At 49.9% G+C, this 6,000-nt stretch overlaps 1 non-coding gene across 1 annotated transcript; it reads left to right on the forward strand.

Moving 5' to 3' along the window:
• Positions 1-630: 630 nt before the first annotated feature.
• On the forward strand, positions 631-702 carry TRNAC-GCA. The gene has a single exon. It is a non-coding gene; the product is annotated as a tRNA-Cys (tRNA).
• The last annotated feature ends 5,298 nt before the right edge of the window (positions 703-6,000 follow it).

Here is a 6,000-nt window from a genome sequence, read left to right on the forward strand (position 1 = left end):
AGGATAAGAAGACAAAACAACCGTCCAATATCACTGGTCAACATGGATTTCTAAACCATAAACAAAAGTATTAGGAAATCAAAGAACTGTATTGGCATAAGACCATTAACACTTTTAGGGCCTCCTATGTCTGCTCAGCCGCATACTTTTGTCAATTTCTTGGAGTGGATCATTCTCTATCTATATTAACTGAAGAAATGGGAGTTGGGACGGTCATCCCGTGTCCTAGTTATATTTTAGTAGAAAGTACGCTCAATGGAATGTCAGCCCGTGAGGGTCAGCCCCTCTTCAAGTGGGTTTGGATAGACACCTCAATGAGGTGGAGTTTGTGTTTCTCAGGCACCCACCATGATGGCACAGGTGTTTAACTTGAAGGCCATACTGACAGCCAATGTCAGAGCTTCTCCAGGCTGCTTGCCACACCCCGGAACTGTAGGCCAGGACACAGGCTTTGGGCTTCTGAGGAGGGAGCCTGTCTCCTGTTGTACAACAGCTTGATGAGTTTTCACTGAAGCAGGTCTGGGAACTCCCAAGAGAGTTCCATTCCGAAGCGGCAACTCGTAAGTTTATAGGTTGCCTGGGTGTGGCTGTAGAGATGAACAGTGTTAATTATGTCATACCATAGCAGAAGGGGGTATAGCTCAGGGGTAGAGCATTTGACTGCAGATCAAGAGGTCCCCGGTTCAAATCCGGGTGCCCCCTAATTTTGACCTTTTATATTTGTGTTGCCTTTCAATGTCTTCTTTCTCACTAGACATCAATGTGAAGATTTTTTTTTCTTTTTCTGGAACCAGTAAATGGTGAAACTTTAATGTGATAGGTGGTGGTCCTGAACTCCAACTATACATTAGAATCACCAGAAGAGTTCATAAATGTGCCATTTCCCAGGCCCCACCCCAGACCAATTAAATCAGAATGTCTAGGGTGGAGCCCAGGTATGGTAAATGCTCCCCAGGGCTCCTGGTCTACAGCTAAGTTGAGAACCACTTTAGAGCTCCCTGGAACCTTCTCAGACCCAGAAGACCTCTTCCCACCGTCTGCCCAGCCTCTTGGGCTCGGGATCTCCTCTCAGCCATCCTATGTGTACAGCATTTGCAACGGGACCTACTCAGCATCTTCCAGGAACAGTTGCCGTTTCAGCACATCTTCATTTCCTTAATCTTCCCGTTCTTGGTCCAGGCGTTGTCCCTGCGACGGGCTGGAACCGGCCTATTTCCCAGGCACACCACCCAGGCCTGTGGCTCAGGGAGAGAGCCTCATGGGGCCTGAGAGAGTTTGCAGGAGATACACTATCAACCTCGTCAAATGTAACTTCAGGCTGTGTAACTATTAAAGACAATGTTATGTCTTACTCGAGCTTTAACAGCAATCTTCGGCAGAAGGAACCAGTGAAGTTCATCAACCATCTCAAAACCAGAGAATGGGATGGCTTTCTATGGGTTTGGGAACAAACAGCAGAGTATTCGGTAGACAGTCTCAGAATCAGCTGTGCGTTCAGAGAGACAGCACGGACTTCAGAAGGACAGTTCCTATTTTTAGTATCCCTTATATTAATCTTTTATGACCGCTCTCACAACCACCTAAAATGTATTGCAGGATCCTTCAGGTTTATAGAAAGAATAAACAGAAGTTTATAGTTTAGATGGCTTAAAATCAGGTTCTCACAAGAAAATGTTTGACAGCAAGAAAGTGTTACATTTCTTTAATATGGAATGGCAGGAAAGCACAGAAGAGAAACAGCCATTTAAGACAGAGCACGGCGTCCAGCTGGTGTGGCTCAGTGGTTGAGCGTCGACCCATGCACCAAGAGGTCGCCAGTTCTATTCCCGGTCAGGACACATGCCCAGGTTGTGGGCCTGATCCCCAGTGGGGTGCATGTAGGAGGCGGCCAATTGATGTTCTCTCTCATCAATGTTTCTCCCTCTCCCTTCCTCTCCCTTCCTCTCTCTCTAAAATCAATAAAGGAAAAAAAAAAGATAAAAAAAAAAAAAAAGACAGAGCACAGCGATCTAGTCTTCCTGGAGACTGTCTAACTGGATAAGTCAGCAGATAAATCTTGGTCTGTCCCCCCGGCTCCCCCCGCCCCCTGACTGTAAATATTCTGCCTCCTCTGAGTTCTCTTAGCAGCATAGGACATAAGTGCCTGAATAAACAAAACTTCTTTTATCTTCAGGAAGGTGCTTCAGTTTCCCTTTTGTTAAAGCTGATTCCTTTTATTAACAAGACTTGAATTTTTGTTGTTGCTAATCCTCACCAGAAGATATTTTTTCCACTGATTTTATTTTTAGAGAAAGGGAGGGAGAGAGGGAGGGAGAGAGAGAGAGAGAGAGAGAGAGAGAGAGAGAGAGAGAGAGAGAGATAGATTGAGTTGTTGTTCTATTTATTTATGCATTCATTGGCTGATTCTTGTATGTGCCTAGTCTACTCACACACAACCTGGACCTGAGCATCACTTAAAACTATTCCCACTGAGCCCTGGCCAATTTTTCTCAGCGGTTAGAGCATCGGCCTGTGGTCCAGAGAGACCCAGGTTCGGTTCCCGCTAAGGGCATGTACTTCTGTTGTAGTTTGTCCCCAGCCCTGGTTGGGTCGTGAGGGTGGCAGCCACTCGATGTGTCCCTTTCACATCGATGTTTCTCTCTCTCTTCCTCTCTCTCCCTCCTGCTCTATCTGAATAAAAAAATGGAAAAATGTCCTCGGGTGAGGATTAAAAAAAAAACCAAAATACTATTCCCACTGAAGACCTTAGATCTGAGAAGTTCTTTCTGATGCCTCTTCTGGTTTTTACCTTGTCTTATCCTTACTGCTAATAAAACTGTGTGTTATTCTCCTTTGACCTTACTCTCTGTCCCCTCTCTGTGTTTCCGTGATCTTGGCTGCTTGTGGCTCACCTGTCTGCTGACCCATTATAGACAGACGCCATGACTGACCTCGGCATCACGATTCCAGCCCCTTTGAGGTCTTTGCCTGTGGTCTGTCTACCTCTTCACGATGCCCTTCTTCTTCTGTGGATATGCAACACCACTGACTTCCTCCACCTTTGCTCTAGGTGGCCAGTGTTTGCTGGAGTCGGTTATAGAGCCAGACAATGGTCCCACTGCAAACCTGTGCAGTCTGACCTCAACTGGCAGCCCTCTGCTGATGAGCAATGACGCCATTCCTAATTCACCTCTTCTGCATTGCCCAGTGTCCGGGGCAAATTCTGCCCTGCTTCTCAAGCAGTAAGTGCCACCCTGCCTCCTCTGGTCTCTTTAGAAGACCTGCTTCCTCCTTGACTGTGAAGACCAAGGCCGTCTGGCGCGGGGCCCCTGGGCATCCGCAGGCTACTCTCGTCCCCTCCACCTCTGACACCAGAAGCCTGGCTCCTCTGTGGCGCCAGTCCTGCGTCTTGATTCGTCCCTCCTGCTTTTCCTGGACCTTGTTCCAGCCTTTACGGCCTCTCTCTTTGTTCACACATCTTACACGTGCGGACGTGTACTGGCCCCTCGCTCTCGGCAAGCAGCTCCGCAGGCTCAGGCTGCAGGGACGGTGGTGAAGTGTGATGTGTGACGCGACGGAAGTACAAGGCGCCAGGGCAGCGCATGGCAGGGGACCCGCCCGTTAGGGAGTCCGGAAGGCTTCCCAGGACAACCCCCTTCTCTGCCCAACCCCCTGCTTCCATCTGCTCCGCTTCACAGAAGCAAAGGCTTCAGCGACCATCTGTCACATTAGTCTCAGTCTTTGACTCAAGTCTCTCAGGAGCACTTTTTTCAATTCACGTTGGACTGTCACTCTGTCTGGTTTTTGTTTCCTTTGTCCCTCACTGTTGCCTCTCCCCAGTCTCTTTTGTTGGTTCCTCCTCAGCGCCTCACTTTCTAAACATTTGAGGGTGTAGGACTCCGTCCCCAGATCTCTCCCCTTCTCCGCTCACATGGGCTCGGTGATCTCATTGCATCTCGTGGTTTTAAAGGCAGGTGACCCTCGACGTTCTGTCTTTCTCTAGGACCTCCCCGCTGAACTCCAGCTTCATTTCCGACATCGCCCTGTGGCCGTCGAACAGATGGCCCCAATTTAATGGGTCCCAAGTGGAAGCCCTGATTTCTTTCTTTCTTTCTTTATTGATTTTAGCGAGAGAGGAAGTGAGAGAGAGAGATAGAAACATCGATGAGAAACAACATCGACTGGCCGCCTCCTGCACGCCCCCGCTGGGGATCGGGCCCACAAGCTGGGCATGTACCCTGACTGGGAATCGAACCGGTGACCTCCTGGTGGATGGGTCGATGCTCCACCACTGAGCCACACCGGCCAGGCGAAGCCCTGATTTCCAGTGCCTGTTCAGACTTTACTTCCCCGGCCACCTCCCGGGTCTCCGAGAGGCAGCTCTGCCTCCCAGTGCTCAGGCCAAGAACCCTGGCGCTGTCCCGGACCTGTCTCTCTCTCTCACACCCTGCACGACAATCACCAAATGCTGCTCACGCTCCTTCCGTACCCATCATGGTCAGACCACTTCTCACCACCGCCAGCAGCGCCGTACAGACCCCCACAGACCCGCACAGACAGAGCCAGTCACCTCTCAGCAGGATAACTGCAGTGAGTGATCCCTGCCTCTCGGTCCTTGTCCCCAAGTCCCCTCAGGGCAACCAGAGGAGGAAACCAGCTATTTCAGTCCTCCGCACAAATCCCTCCATGGCTCCCCATCTCACTCAGAGGGAAAGCTAATGTCCTTATGTGATCTAGCCCAAAGACAGGCATGGGCTCTTGAAGCTACAGTGGTAGGCAGATATTTACAAATATTCACGAGAATAAAAAAAAAAGGAAAATCAGGAGAATGTTAGAAAGAGGCAGGGATATTATAAGAAGATATTATTGGGCTGGATATCTAAGCTATTTCAGGAGGCAGGAAATTTCCCTTTGAAGTGATGCTTGAGCCATTTTATGACATACTAGTAGGGTACAATACTTGTGGTAGTTAATATGCAAAAGTAATGTGTCTTGCCCTGGGCAGTGTGTTAAGTGGTTAGAGCATTGGCCTGCACTGAAGGGTTGCAGGTGGGCACACACCTCGGTTGCAGGTTTGATCCCTTGCCTCGTCAGGGTGTGGTTCGGTGTGTGCAGGAGAGATGTATCATTCTCACACCGATGTTTCTCTCTCTCTCTCCCTTTCACTCTCTCTAAAAATCGGTGGAGGAAGATATCCTCAGGTGAGGGTTAACAAAAACAAAACAAAACAAAAGACTCCGTCACCATTATTTTGACTTTACTGGGAGCCTCAGCTGACCGGGGAGGTGAGCATTCCTCATTCTGTTCAGACTCCTGCACAGAGTGCCCGCCCCTCTGTGAGCTCTCCTTTACCTGTGCTCCAGCCCATTCCGGTCTGGGAGACCTCAGGGAAGGCTGCCAGAGGTCAGGGTGGAGAAGGTGAATGTGGCCGAGGGCCAGGGGCAGGTGCATCAGAGCCCCGGTGGGGCAGGGTGCAGGTCGCAGGCAGCGGGGGTGCCCTTGGTCTTCAGACCAGCCAGGGACAGTGCCATCTAGCTGGGTGGACGGTGGACAGCCAGTGTGTGAAGCAGGAGTGGCCACACTAGAGGGGAGGGAGTTGAGAATGGACAGGAGTGAGAAATGCCTGAAACAGGGAGAGGTCACTGCTGAAGCAGAGACTGGAGGGCTCTGGGGTTCGAAGTGAGTGCTGGAGCCCTGAGGAAGAGGGAGGGGCCGGGAGGACCGCGCCGGAAAGACTCCCTGGACAGCCGGCGCTTCTCCTACTGGTTTTGACCACTCGGGGCCTGGGAGGCTCAAGTGTGGACATTTGGGCTATTCCATGTGTAAACTGGAATATAAAAGAATCCCCACCCACTCCCTGGGAGTTACCTTTATTAACTACTTGGTCTATTTCCTCCCATAGGTATAGATGTATATGTATGTGTGTATGTACATGTATGTGTATAGATGTATGTAAGTGTGTGCATAGATGTGTAGGTATGTGTGTGTATGTATATGCATGTTTCTACATACCTATCCTTG

This window comes from Molossus molossus, unplaced genomic scaffold, assembly GCF_014108415.1.
Source record: "Molossus molossus isolate mMolMol1 unplaced genomic scaffold, mMolMol1.p scaffold_m16_p_7, whole genome shotgun sequence".
NCBI lineage: Eukaryota > Metazoa > Chordata > Mammalia > Chiroptera > Molossidae > Molossus > Molossus molossus.